The sequence below is a fragment of the Kogia breviceps genome, chromosome 2 (assembly GCF_026419965.1).
Source record: "Kogia breviceps isolate mKogBre1 chromosome 2, mKogBre1 haplotype 1, whole genome shotgun sequence".
NCBI classification, from domain to species: domain Eukaryota; kingdom Metazoa; phylum Chordata; class Mammalia; order Artiodactyla; family Physeteridae; genus Kogia; species Kogia breviceps.
In genome coordinates this window covers 25474437-25489468 of record NC_081311.1, presented here as the reverse complement: position 1 = coordinate 25489468, position 15032 = coordinate 25474437, and the positions used below count along the sequence as shown (strand labels likewise).

The window sequence follows — 15032 nt, the reverse complement described above, 5'->3', positions numbered from 1 at the left end:
AGGAGGACCCAGAGAAGATGCTGCGGTGGATGTGTTCTGTACACAGAACGGGGCAGCGCAGCCATTAGGTAGCACAGCAGCTGCTCAGAGAGTTCCCAGGATGAGGTGAGGTTGAGGGTGGGTGGACAGGAGGGATACAGGCTCTCTTGCCAAACCCACTAGAAGCTTCAGGGAACAGACTCAACACCCCAAGTGTTCCTGAAGCAGCAGCTGAGGAGAGAGACAGAGGGTAGAGAGGACCTGTCCATCCTGGCAAGGAGCTTCCTGCCCTGGATGCATTTGGTGCCTGGGGCATGGGCGCACGCCATACTGAAGCTGACTCACGGGGCTGGTATATATTCTAGCTTTGTGAAGGAGCCCATCCCGGGTTCCTAAGTCCTTAGCAAGCCAAAGCAGTCTTGCTTGACCATTTTCTGGAAAACATGCAAGCTTTCACTACTTCCAATCCCTTCCCAGTCAAGCCATTACTATGATGTTCCACGCACTGAATGAGTGGGATTCAGGGAGAGCGTAAGTCATGGTCCATGACGTGACTGGGAGCTGGGAGAGCCAATGGGCACAAAGGGTTTACCTAGTAGCATTAGATTGAGTGTCAGTCTGCTGAGAGGCATAAAAAGCATGTGATGGGGTTCAGGAAAGGACAAGGTTGGTGTGGCTGGCGTAAGCAAAGCAGACTTCTCAGAGGAGGTCATGTTACATGTGGGCCTTGAGTAAAGGAGAGCTGGAGAAAGGGGAAGAGGGCGTTCCAGAGGGTGGAACGGTGAATACAAAGGCTCAGCAGCAGGAGTGTTAGGCCTGCTAGATGAAACAGATTGGACTGAACTGACTTGTTTATGAATTCCATGAAATGCTGCCACGTGTTGGAGAAAGTGGTGGGATCCAGGGTGGAGGCCCCTGATGATTTATTCCAGTGATTTGGGGATGACCACACAGTTGGCACCAGAGCAGGAGAAGGGCAGAGGCCTGATGTGCTGCTCCACAGGGGGAGTTAGGGCACCCTAAAGCATCACTGGAAATGTGACGACATGGAGAAAGAGTCCATTCCAGAGCTCATCTCAAGGATGGCACTGCGTGCGGATGGAGTCTCTGGGGTGGGGGATGGCAGGTGAGATGCCCCAGATGCCTGCTCGAGTAATAACCCTTACTCTCTAAACTGCTGGCTAAGTGCTGGGTCCGGTGATGGGTGGGTGCTTTGCTTTGCTGAGGGTCTGAGATGAACAACTCAGGGCAACAGAGGAGGCTTTGGGTACCACCAGGGTCCTTCTCCACTCTCCCCTGACACCCTGCCACAGATGCTGAAGACATTCTGAACACATATTTAAAGACCACTGGTTTGAAGGGAACGTCAAATTATTATCCTCCCCAGGGATCCCATGCACCTCAGTTTGGCCTTGCTTATCCCAAGGGCACCTCTCCAGTAAGCGCCAGCCTGGCACCTTGTGCACAAATGCAATCAGGGCACATACTCTTGAGCAAGGGTTCCTTGACTCTGAGTCTGACTCTGCAACCCCTGTGCTAGGAGCGTTCCTGCCCTCTCAGAGCTGAGACCTCATGATGAAGGAGACCCGAAGGTGGGATGGGTCACACGCCCACCATGACCAACCACACAGAGACAAGTGACTAGCAGGAGCTGGGCACTCAAAACAGATCAGTGAATTAATCCTCCCCTACCTGCCTCTCAGGGCTATTCAGGGAATCAAAGAGGATTAGAATATTGAGCAATGACTGAGGCAAAAACTGAGCAATTACTATGTGCTGCCCACAAGGTAGGTATGATTCGCCCTGTGTTTTATAGATGAGGAGAGAAGTTAGGTAACCTGCTCAACAACACAGAGCAAGGGAGTGACAGGAAAGAGTGAAGCTCAGGTCACACAGGGATTCCCAAAATGATGCAATTCCCCCTTGAAGGCAGGGCCGTACAGACAGGGTCCCCCCAATACATGTACAAGCCCCCTTACCTACATGGTATCAATATCACTGCTATGATTTATCTATTACTTTTCTTTGAGTCCCTTTCTGGAAAAACTTAAATACTTATTTTTGCTGATTATTAGTTTACTATTACTGCTATAACAAATTACTACAGCTCAGTGCCTTAAAACAACACAAATTAATTTTCTTAGGGTGCTGGAGGTCAGAAGTCCAAAACGAGTCCTAAGGGACTAAAATTCCAGGTGTCAGCAGAGCCATTTCCTTCCTGAAGCTCTGGGGGAGACTTGGTTTCCTTGACATTTTCAGCTTCCAGAGGCCACCCATACTCCTTGGCTCGTGGCCCCCTCCTCCATCTTCAAAGCACATTAATCTCTGCTTCCATTGACTCTCTCATTGCTTCTCTGACTCTCCTGTCTCCTTATAAGGGATCCTAGTGATCACATTAGGCTCACCTGGATAATCCAGGATAATCTCCCCTTTTTTAAGATCCTTAATCAAATCTAAAAAGCCCCTTTCACCACATAAAGTAACAATCTCAGGTTCCAGGAATTAGACTGTGGATATTTCTGTGGCGGAGCATTATTCAGCCTATCAAAAGCCACATCCAAAGCAATAATATCTATGAAATCATAAGTGTATTGTTGTGTGTGTATATACACATATTATATATACACATATTCTAACTGTGTTAATTTGCTAGGGTCACCATAACAAAAGACCACAAACTGAATGGCTTACACAATGGAAATATACTGTCTCACAGTTTTGGAGTCCAGAAGTCTGAGAACAAGGTGTTGGCAGGGTTGGTTCCTTCTGAGGTCTGTGAGGAAGAATCTGTTCCATGCCTCTCTCCTAGTTTCTGTGATTTGCTAGCAATCTTCAGTGTTCCTTGGCTTGTGAAAGCATCACCCTATCCCCGGCTTCATCTTCACATGGTGTTCTCCCTGTGGGCATGTCTGTGTCCAGATTTCTCCTTTTGATAAGGATATCAGCCACTGAATTAGGGGCCCACCACTATGACCTCATCTTAACTAATTACTTCTACAACAACCCTATTTCCAAACAAGGTCACATTCTGAGGTACTGGGGATTACAGCTTCAATATATGCATTTGGAGGAAACATAAGACTTCAACCCCTAACACCAACACACACTGAAGCAATACATCACTATTAAAAGATAAAGTATTTGCCCATATACCACCCAAAAGCCTCTTCCTGAACTCACAGAGGTGCCTGCACAACATTTTGGATAATGTGAATAATAATAAATGGTACATAGCTAGTCCGATCTGGATTCAAATCAGTGTCCTCATCTGCAAAATGAGGACAGTGATAGAACCTGCCTGATAGGATGGGTGAGAGGATTCAGTGAGATAACAGGTATAAAGTGCTTCGCACAGAGCCTGGCACAGACTAAGTGCCCCCACACGTGAGCTATTATTGTCACTGCTGTCATCAGCATCACTCTTGCTATGGCACTAGCCTGCATCCCCAGGGCCAGGGAAAGTACTTGGGAGCCTACAGCCCTGAGGTCAGAAAGGCAGGGAGACCATGAGGGAGTCTGGGAAGTGCTTTGGCCAGGCCTGGTCCCGCTGTGAGTGTCTAGGGGCCCCGGGGGAGCTGCCCAGCTGGTGTTCATGGGCTGGGCTTGGGGAGGAGGCCTCTGGCTTTCCCAGCAGCTCATCAGGTGTGTGGGAGCTGGCTGGGGCATGTGCGGCATTAACGTGGTGGAGCCTGAAACATCCGCAGTGAGATGTAGAGGGAAGAAAGCAGGGATGTGCAGGATGGCCTTATCCCAGGGGACCTCCTCAAGCCTAGAAGGTGTCCAAACCAGTGGCTACCCTGCCTCTCCCTGAAACTCCCTAGGGGGCTCATTCCATACACCCCCCACCATGCAGACCCACAGCCTTTGGAGAAAGCGCACTGGGTGGGAGTCAAGAGCGGAGGGTTCCAGTTCCAGCCTGCCAAGGCTTGCTAGGCAACTGGGGCAGGAGACTTGGCCTCCCTGAGTGGCAGTGACCTCATCTGCGAAATACGGCTCCTACCTCCGTGGGTGTTAAAGATCCAAGGAGAAGACACGTGAGAAAGTGCTACCAACTGCGAGATGCAATTATTCCTATGTAATTTCTCTGAGCCTCAGTCTGCTCATCTATGAAATGGTGTCAAGCCTGTTTTTCTCCTCTCTGAGGGCTAATGCAAAGTTGAAAAGAGAAAATGTACATGTGAAGCTCTTTAAAGCATGCCAGGCGTGGAGGGAGCCATCATTAGCAGTCACCTCTCTTAGCACTGTTTTACCATTATTTTAGAACTTTGGTTAGCGGTGGAATGCCTGGGCTCTGAAGTCAGAATTCCAGTTTATTCTCTCCTGGCTATGTGACCTTGGCCAAGTCACTTAACCTCTCCGGGATCCAGTTTTCTCATCCGTAAGGTGGCAGTGAGTGAGAACAGCCTCCCCATGGTGGTGTATGGATTGAATGAGATTACACAGGTAAGCATGGCGCTTGGCTTACCTAAGTGCTTAATAAGTGGGGTCACCTTTTTCAAGGTGAAGAGGCTCCAGTGGTATGTACCTTCCTGTCTCCTGTATCTTGCCTCTCCCCTGCTTGGGAACTGCTGGAAGTTGCTAGTGAGACCTGACTGTCAGGTGAAACTGGCAAAAGCCACACAGGCCCAGGGAGTTCCCACCAGGAGCGCTGCTGCAGCAGGTGACTTGGGTAGGTCACCTGCCCACCCTCCCACATCGTCCCCTGTCAGACACTCCACAGCACAAGAGACTGAAACACACTTGAAAACTCTGAAGATTCTGGTGAGGAGAGCACTAAGCACGTACCATCTCTGACGCTGCTGCAACCTGCCCCCATCTGATGGTTTCATTTCGGCTTTGAGCCCTTTGTTGGCTCTCTGCCTCCCATGGGACACAAGCCCATTCATGACCTCTGCTCTGACTGACCTCTGCAGTCGCATGTCCTGCCACTACTGCATGTCCCCACGTACTGCACAACCTGCCTGCATCCTCCCTGGACATAACATGCTGTTCCACAGCTCTGTGCCTTTGCACATTCTGTTCCTTTTACTTGGAATGCCCCGCCCCATGTGATCTCTTGCTGCCACCACCTCCGAGGCCTTTGCACAGGTTTAGCCCTCATCGACTCCCTTCTCTAGATTGCTTCTGTGGTTTGGTCACACTTCTAGAACCACACTTACTACTATATCATAATTACTTGTTTATACACCTGCCTCCTTTCAAAAGCCTGTGAGCCTCTTGTAAGCAACTGTGTCTCAGTATGCCCAACGTCCATCGCAGTGTCTGACATGTAGCTGGGCACACAGCTAGACTACATTTCCCAGCCTCCTTTGCTGGGAGGTGCAGTCATGTGACTGAATTCTGACCAATGGAATATGAGCAGGGGTGATGTGTGCCTCCTCCAGGCAACCCATAAAATCGCCCTGCAATCTTTCACTCTCTCTCTTCCCTCCCTTGCTGGGTGGAAACAGAGATTCATGGGGAATGGAGTCACCAGATGGGAGAGTCTGGGTTCCTTGAATGACTACCTGGAGTAGAGCTCTCTAGTAACTAACTTTGGTCTGTGACATGAGCAGGAATTAAACCTCTATTGCATTGAGTCCCTGAGAGTTTGTTGCACAGCAATTAACCTGTCCTGACTAATACAAAGGAGCTCTTAGTCAAGGTCTGTTGAACTAAATTGCAAGAGGGAAGGCAACCTAAAAGGCAGAACCCTCCATCCCGAGATCCAATCAAGTCAGGCATCACATTCCAACATGACTGAACTATTTCTAAAGCCAAGCCATCACCCCTCCTCCCCCTCCCCGTCCTATCCACCAAATCACACATACAGTGTTTAGAATACCAAGTGTTCCCCTGGAAGGACTGAGAAGGGTGGGGTTTGGGGACTTGCCAAATGACCCGTAAAAGTCAGCACAGGTGAATGAGCCCCAACCTGAGATCCTGGTTCCACAAGTTTGTAGAAGGCACACAGAGGCACAAGGTGGAATTGTTTGGAGGCGCCTCCTCCTCCCCACAAAGGGATCAACACCCCTGACACATGACCATTCAAGCTCACAGGAACACCTCCAATGACAGAACATACCATCCCTCTGAGGCAGCCCGCACTCACTACCCTTAGCAGCTTCTGGGAAGTGCTGGAACAGCGTTCCTCACCAGGCCAAATTCCCACCTGGTCACAAAGGGCCAGGGCCAAAGGGGAGAAAGATCACATTTGGACAGAAGGAAGAAAAAGAAAGGAATGGAGAAGGGCTTCAAATGTTATCTTTCCAATACTCTATGCCCTCACTATTCAAGCTGTGATCCTGAGACTAACCATATCATCACCTGAGAGTGTGGTGGAAATGCAAAATCTCAAGCCCCAGGCAGACCTGCTGAATCAAAATCTGCATTTTAACAAGATGCTAAGTAGTTCGTGGGCACAGTAAAATCCTTTACTTCTATGCATAGACTTTTCTTTCATTAAAAAATGGTATATTTCTCCCAAGATAAAAATCTTCTTCTATAGCAATAATTATAAATATTTTACAGCAATATACAAAAACATTTTGTGTAAGTAACATACATACATGGTAACAAAATTTCAAACAATATAGGAGAGTTCAAAATGGAAAATAAAATTTTCCCCTGGAAAATATGACATGTATTCTTATGTCACTAAATTTGTGCTATCCCAAAGAAAATGTTACTAAAGGGCTTCCCTGGTGGCGCAGTGGTTGAGAGTCCGCCTGCCGATGCAGGAGACACGGGTTCGTGCCCCGGTCCGGGAGGATCCCACATGCCGCGGAGCGGCTGGGCCCGTGAGCCATGGCCGCTGAGCCTGCGCGTCTGGAGCCTGTGCTCCGCAATGGGAGAGGCCGCAACAGTGAGAGGCCCGCGTACCACCAAAAAAAAAAAAAAAAAAAGAAAGAAAGAAAATGTTAACTAAAAACAAGAAGGGAAAGAGAGAAAGAGGTACATGAAACCTCATTCTCATCCTCTCTTTATTAGAGCATAATTTTATCTTTTTTACAAAGATAATTAGCTATTTAATCATCTAGTTTTTACAAATAAGAATATTTTCAAGGGGAAGATATTCTCATTGGAGCCTGTGATTCAGGATAAGCACAAGATTAAGAATAGAGGAAACTTTTTTTTTGATCTTCATAATAGGATATTTTTATTTTTTTAAAGACAGACAACTATATTTAAAACAAAGCTTTATCTAGGAATAAATACTTTCCTAAATACTGGCTTGCATACATTGAATATATTGACCTACAGACCTGGTGAGCTATATCATAGAGTTCAACATAGAGAGGTCCAGAGCAAAACAGAAGCCTGTCCCTCAGAGTCTTGAGGGATTTCAATGATAAGGAAGACAGCAGATAAGTGAGGCTGCCAGTAGAATGTATGTCTTGATCTCCTCTCTCTAGGCAGACGCCCAGAGGTAGGAGGTGAATTTGATTGAAGCGGCTTGAAATGGCAGTGAGGAACTTGTTCCATAATCATATTTGGGAATCTAAATGGAGACTGTTTAACAGGATGGTTTCACATTCATTAGGAGACGCATGTTGGGAAAGTATGCACCCATTATGGTTAGGCATAAGAAGGGCTTAAGTGCACCTAAGCTTCTCTTGGCTTCTATGAGGTATGAAGGAAATCACATATCTGACTATCCCAGAGGAAAGGGGTTACAGAGAACACTGAGTTGAGAGTGAACCAACAGAGCTGCCATGGATGCCACCACCATGATCATGGTGGGAGGTGACAATACAACAAATACTACAGGGGAGACAACCTAGTACAGGGGCCAAATGGAGGGGCTAGTCCAGCGGCCAAGACTCTAGGGGTTTTTTCACTGCCAGTGAGTGACTAGTTGCTTCCTAGTTGGTCAGAGTTAGAGCACCAATTACCTAAATTGTAATCTTTCTGTTGAAACAATGTGGTTTCTGTTTTTCTTATTAATCTGGCCCAAATGGATAACAATCATACTGTTTTGTTTTGTCTTGTTTTTAACATCCTTATTGGAGTATAATTGCCGAAATAGCTCAGCTGGGAGACTTTTAGACTGAGGAAACTCTTTTTAATGAAAGAAGTAATAAAGTCTTATTGCAAAAGTCACGTGGTACAGGAGATGTTGTGGTCATCTTTGGAAATAATCAATCTGAAGCATTTATAAGAATTTCCAATCCAAACACATATTCTTTTCATTATTAGAAAATTTGCTTTCATTAATTTCTCTCCCTCTCTGTTATATTCTGTTATATTTTCTGTTCTCTCATGTAGGAGCTCCTGTTCAACAGATATTGAACCCTCTGGGTTGATCTTCTTTGTCTTAACTTTTCTTCCAAGTTCTGTTTTTTAATCTTTTAGAAGATTTCTTTATTTTTCCCCCAGACCCTCAATTGAATTTCTTATTTTGCAATGGCATTTTAAATTTCTCATAACTTTTAGTGTTCTTTGCATATTTTTCTCAGCATTGTTCTCTAATATTTTTAAAGTTGAAAGTTACTTTCTATTCCAGCTAATCCTCACAAGTGTCCCTAATGGCAAGTCCAGCCTATAAGCAAAGATGGGCATCCAGGAGGAGGAACAGGAGCTACGCAGCAGACCTTGTCTTTGGCGTGGAGAAGGAGGTTGCGGGCCTCTCTCTCCCCATTTCCTACACTCAGTGCCAGCTCGCCATGCACCCATCCATTCATTTGACAACAATTTCCTGAGCACCTGCTCTGTCAGGCACTGTTCTAGGCACTGGGAAAACAGAAGTTAATGAACAAGCAAGATTTTGCTCTCCTAAAGCTCACATTCCAGCAGGGATGAGACATAACCAATAGACAAAGAGTTAAATAAGATAATGATCGATTGTTGAAGACAACAGAATGTGACAATGTGACAGGGCTGGGGGGCGCTCTGAGGAAGTGATCAAGGGAGGCCTCTCTGGGAGGCCTCTCTGGGCCCGAGTGCCCAGAAGGAGTCAGCTACTTGAAGACCTGGGGGAACGGAGTTCCAGGCAGAGGGGACAGCAATGGCAAAGGCACTGAGAGAGCACTGCACTTGGTGCCCCAGGACCAAGGGGGTGAGCTGAGAGAAAGGAAAGGAGGATGGCAGGGGACAGGTCTAGAAGGGCGGGTGGGGACCCACCACACAGGGCCCGGTGGTGGGGTAAGGAACTGGGGGTTCATTCCCCAAAGAAAGGAAGGCTTTCAGAAAGGTTATAAAAGGGGTGTGTGATACGATCTGATTTATTTTTAGAAGGATCACAGGTTGGTGGGAAGACAAGAATGTGAGGGGAGGTCCCCCAGGAGGCCTGCTCAGCTGCCCAGGTGGGAGGTGATGGGGCTGGACCAGAGTGGGGGCAGAGCAGACAGAGAGGAAGAGGGCAGAGCTTGGCTGCATTCAAAGCGTTTGAATCCTTTTGGCACCTCAGGCGCTCCTAACAGCTGACCTGGGCATTCCAAGTGCCCCGATCTGGCCTGAGGACATCAAGGGCTGACGCTGCATCGCTGCCTTGATGGCTCCCCTCCTGGTCACTGAGGTTGGACATTTGGCCCACAGGAGGCTTATCTTGCAATTTCTCCTTTCTGGAGGCCCTTTAGGCCAAGGGTGTCCTAGTGTCTGTTCACAGTTCATGGAAGGGGAAGGCAAGGTGAAGCCCAGAAGAAAAAGAAAAATCCCTGAAGCAAAAACTAAAACTCAGGCAGAGTTGCCAGGGGAGCCTAGTCAAGCAGCCCATGCAGTGAGGCTGGCCACCCTCCCCCTCCCCAGGCTTTGCGGCCAGGCCAGCTGGTTTCACGAGGCTTTCCTGGAGGGGAGAACCTGACTCCTGCCAGGGAAGCAGGGAACACAAGAGGAAGAGCTCCCCGTGGAGCCCACCCTGGCACCCAGCCGCAGGTTGCCTGTCCGGGTGACAGCACTGATACAGACCCAGGTGATGGCTTCCCCTTGCGACCTCATAAACACGGCAGCTGCCCACCTAGGACGAGATGCGGGAGGAGGAGGAAGGGCAAGGCGGGAAAGGGCTTGGCCGCTGGAGGACCGCCGGCACCTGTGATCCTCCCTGCGGGGCTCCATCCTCCACAGAAGCAGGGACCCCCTGACCTTGGCCGTGCCAGGCAGTCCTGCCTCCACACCCTCACACATGCAGTCTCCCTGCCTGGGCGCCTTCTCAGTCCACCAAACCCAGCCTTTCCCCTAGGCCCACCTCCAGTTCCACCTTCTCGGTAAAACCTGAGGCAGGAGGAAGGGAATCTAGCATTTATCAGACACCTCCTCTATCGGCATCCATTTATTCTTAAAAAAAAGTCTCTGATGTCAATTATACCTCACTTTAAAATAAGCATGTGAATAAAATGTAGCAAAATGTGAACATTTGTTAAATCAGTAGGTCTACAGATGCATTATATTATTTTCTGTAGGGTTAAAAAAATTCATAATTAAAAATAAACACTAGGAAAGAAAGCTGACTGGCTGCAATGCACAGAAACAGCTGGAAGGGGGCCGGACCGGAGCATTGGGAGGCCTGGTAACAAGGCACTAGATGCAAGGGAGGAATCAGGAGGGCTTGGCCAAGGGGCCTGGGGCAGAGAGGAGGGATCTGCAGGGGTAAGAGATGGTGCAGTGACTAAGAGAGGGAAGGAGGGAGGAAGGGAAGGAGGAGGGAGGGGTCTGGATAGGGGCCGGGTTCGGAACACGCTGAGGTGCAGGCAGACGTGTGACTTTTCAGTGGAGATGCCTTGAAGGGTCAGCCTACAGTCAGTTCATGCTGCATCTGTCTGCACCACTCAGCCCCACCCTGGACTCGCCCATAGCAGGTGTTCAACAAACATGGTCAGGTGCTCACCCCCACCCGCCTTCTAGTTGACGACAGAGTCTGGGCCCAGAGAACCAGCCCCCATTGAGAAGATGCCCAAGGAGAACAGAACCCCACCCCAAGCCTATTCCTGGTGCGCTACCTGACCCAGACCCCCAACAGCTGGTGCCCTATTTTGGGGGCTAGCCTACCCTGCAAGGGCCACTCCCTCGTCTGGGGGAATGTCTACGGCTCAGCTATTTCTAGTGGGGACAGCAGTGGGGCAGGCGCGGCCCTGGAGGAACAGCTAGCACGGGGCAGGAAGGGACTGGGTGATGGAACAGATAGATGAGACCCTCTGTCCAGCTAGAGAAGGGGAAGAGCCAGCCTGCGGTCCCCAGCTTACCCACAGGAGCCCCGAGCCCGACTCTGCGGCAGCCTGGGTGAGGGCTGAGAGCACTGCCAGGCCCAGGGCCCGGGGACTGCAGTTACGTCTCTTCTGGGAGGGGGAAGAGCCAACGGCTGGCCATCATGGGTGCCCTCTGGAGGCAGGGCAGGCTCCCCACCAGGGTGCCAAGACCGTCACTGGATTCCAAAAGGAATGTCTACACATAAGCCATTGTCAGGAGAAAGGTTAATTTCCCATGAGAAGGGGAAGCAGCCCCACTCCCCATCGGGGCTTTTGCCTTTGAGGGTGCAGACTTGCCAGGCCCCTCGCTCACCACAGTCAGTGACCCTCCATACAGGTCACAGTCAGGCCCTCACCTGCCCTTCTCCCAGACTCCTTCTTGGGACATGGCAGCATCCCGGGGGAAGACGTACAGACAAAAGAGACTCAGAGACTGACAAAGACATAGCAGAGCCAGAGAAAACACCTCCAGAAAGGAGTCTGGGAAAAGGCCACAGGGGTGAACAGACCTATGCCCAGAGACAGGCCCAGACTCAGAGACCCCTGGGAGATAGAGATAACGAGAAACTGGGGAAAGAGAGACAGAGAGAACACCATAGGGAGAATCCAAGACTCAAGGGCAGAGAAAAGGAAAAGAACATACAGAAACTGACAATCTCTCTCTCTGTCAGCCCAGCCCAAACTCTCCCCAGCCTGGGCAGTGGGTCAGGGCAGTACCCACCTCCAGCGGCCAGCCCAGCCCCACCTGCTCTGCAGCTGAAGCCTTCCTGGCAAGGGAGGGAAAGGACCCCCCTCCTCTCTGAGGTGCTGGGATCTCCCAGGCTGGCTCTGCAGTGCTCTGGCCCATGTAGGGGCCACATCAAAGTTACAGGTGAGAGTGGACAGAAGGGTTTAGCCTGTGGATTCCAGAGCCAGACGGCTGGTCTGGATCCTGGACCCCACCTGCAGAAAGGGTGGGTCTGCAGCTCTACCCTCCCTCACCTCGTTTCTCAACTACACAGCCAAGAAACCTAGGTATTCCAAACCGGCCCAAAGTGTCCCCCAAGTACCTAATACGATGGATAAAACCTCAGTTTTGAGCCCTCCTACATGTGGTCGATTTCTTAGCCCATCCCTCCCCTCCACCCCCCCTGCCATCCGGGTCCCCACCCCACTGCGCTGTAGGATGGAGGGAGCAGCAGGCGGGCCCAGCACCCCGGGGGGGCACACAGAGAGGGGTGCCTTTCCACCTTCCCACTGGGGGTTCCTCCTCACAATCTTCCAAGATGAGGGGTGGAGCCCTGGGAATCTCAGGATAAAAACAAGCTCGTTTCCTTGGGGAGCCAGCAGGCTGGCCTTCAGCAGAGATGCCCCGAGGAGACCAGGTCGGCACTGTCTCAGTGGGAAGAATGGCTGCTTGTTGTGCACCAGAGCCACCCTCTCTGCCAGCATCTCAGCTCCAGCCTGTACACCAGCCTCATGCTTCCTGTTTGGGTGGGTTTTTTTTTAAGCCATTTCTGAATGTGGCCCATTTAGCCCCAGGGATGCCCCCATGCCCGTCTCATTCCGAGCCTCCTCCCCAGCCCCCAGCCAGCACTGAGCTTAGCTTTCCAGCATGGCTGAACTGGCCACTTTGTTCTGCTGGGCACCAGATAAATGCTCCCTAATTAGCAGACTGAGCCAAACCCTGGCTGGCATTTGGGGCTGTCTCCTGGCCAGCCCTGGAGCATTCATTTACTGCAGCTTGGGGGTGCCTAAGACCCTTTTGTGGCTGGGAATGTTTCCCTAGTTCAGGCTGGACAGACACCATATCCACAGGGCAGTGATCGCCCTCCTAAGGACTCTCTATAGCTGCTTCAGTCTCGGGAGAGACCGGGAAAGGTTTCCTGTGCCTTGTCTCCTAAAAATCTCACAAGGACTCTATGAAGCAGCTTCTGCAATTAGAGTCATTTAGCAGATGAGAAGGCTGAGTCTCTTGGAGGTTAGGTAATGGCCCAGGGTCACAGAGCTGATAAGAGGTAGCAGGGATGAGGTCACGTTCATGTAAGTCTGTCTGACAACAAAGCCTGAGCTTCCCATCAATGAGAGCAAACTACTCCACTTGGAAAGTTGGGAAGTTGGTACCAAGAATCCCACAAGCTCTTTCGGAGAGCCTGCTGTCACCCAACTGTGGAGGTCTCTGAGGAATCTAAAATCTTTTTTCCTTGGCTCTAGCTAAAAGAACTACAATTCTCCAATACTTCCTACAATGGCCTGTCCTGAGAAAATGTCCCGGAGATGCAGTAATTGCAGCCCCCCAAATCACATGGGGGCTGTTGCCCAGGGGTGGGGTGCCATTGAGGGAAATCACTCCATCTCTGGGTCACCTGGCTTGTGGCTGTCTTCCTTCCAACAAGCCCACGACTCAGGCTCCCACAGTTCACCCTGGCTGTCTCAGGTCCACATGAGTCAAAAGCAAAAGCAACTGTTGCTGCTGTGGGGGAGGGGATGCAAGGACGCAAGGACCTCAACAAGCAGGCTGGGATGCCCAAGCAGCAGGGCCGATGGCAGTGGTCTACGCCCTGATTGCTCACCCATTCTATGCCTTCTGCCCCTACCCTGAGTCTCCCACCAGTTGGCGGCTCTGGCTCAGGCCAAGGCTGTCAGCCTGGCTTTTCCGCCCAGGATGACCCTGACTTCTCCCCTCGGGGTCCCTATTATCAAGCCTAGTGCCAGGCATGTAGCTGGCACTCCTCCAAGGTGCCAGGATTGACTTGAAATTTCTTCCTGTGGGAAGGGAGTGACTTGGTCACAGTTGAAGGCTTCACGAAGCACGCGTGCACATGCGCATGCGCGTGCGCGCGCACACACACACACACACACACAGGCACACATGCACACACACACACACACACACCCCACTCACCTGGCCACCACCATAGATCTTCCTTCCCTTCATTCTCCAGGTTGGAGGAGACACTGTGCCCCCATGCACTTTGCAGCCAACTTTCCATTTGTTATCCAAAGAGGGGTAGATGGGGGCCCAGGGCAGGGGCAGAGCTGAGTTTGCTAGGTAGGACCTTGGGGCCTGAGGAAGAGGGAAGTGACGGCAGCAGGGCCTCACTGACGTAACACCCAAACACACCCTGACGTGACACCCTCATGCCGGGAAAACAAGGTGTGCAGCTCGGAGCAGTCAGGCAGGTGGTGTGGCCTGCCTCAGATGCCACCTCTGGCAAAGCTGGGATTTATTATCCAATGAGAGAAGTGGGCAGTGGTAGGCAGGACACTTGGGCTGAGCTCCAGGCAGCAGCTGGTCAGACCTTTCTGGGAGCTGGAGAGAAGTCTTCTGCTCTGCACAGGCATCTTCTCTCCAAGAAGGGTGAATGATTGCCCCCTCCCCCCAGGAGCCCTCTTGGTGATGCAACAGGGGCTTCCTGCACTCCTCAACCAAAAACAGAAAGAAGACTTCTGGAGGGAAGGCTAGAATTCCAGATTGGCATAAACTAAAGCTAGAGTGCCTGAGGTCTAGTCCTGCTGTCACTTGCTGGCCCTGTAATGTAGACGAGTCACTTCCCCTCTTAGGGCCTCGTTTCCTCATCTGTCAAATAAAGGAAATGGACTACATCAGAGGGTGGCCAATAAGTTTCATCTCAAGGTACCATTGCCAATTGATAGGTAGTGTCTTCCTGAAGATATTTGGGTTTGTTTTTTCAGAAAGACTCTGAGACCATGTATGGGCTCAGGACCCATGGAACAGTGTCAGCCACCAGCATGGGATGTGAATGTGCTGTGATCAATTAGTGATGCCTGTTGTGGACACAAGACCAGAAAGTGGCAGCATGAGTGCCAGATATGTTATCATCCTGATAGATGATTTCTAAGGGCCTTCTGGTCATGAAACTCACAATTCCACCCCAGTTCTCCAGCAGATCT

At 50.4% G+C, this 15032-nt stretch overlaps 1 protein-coding gene across 11 annotated transcripts in view; it reads right to left on the bottom strand.

The window, feature by feature from the left end:
* Positions 1-15032, bottom strand: part of SH3PXD2A (SH3 and PX domains 2A) — a 245703-nt gene that overhangs the window by 170146 nt on the left and 60525 nt on the right. Inside the window, exon 1 of one of the 11 annotated variants that reach the window (XM_067024747.1) lies at positions 14023-14043. The exons of the other annotated variants lie outside the window; for them this stretch is intronic. The gene's annotated coding sequence lies outside the window, so the exon portion shown is untranslated. Of the gene's footprint in view, positions 1-14022; positions 14044-15032 lie in introns of those variants that run through there. 11 annotated transcript variants of the gene reach the window in all.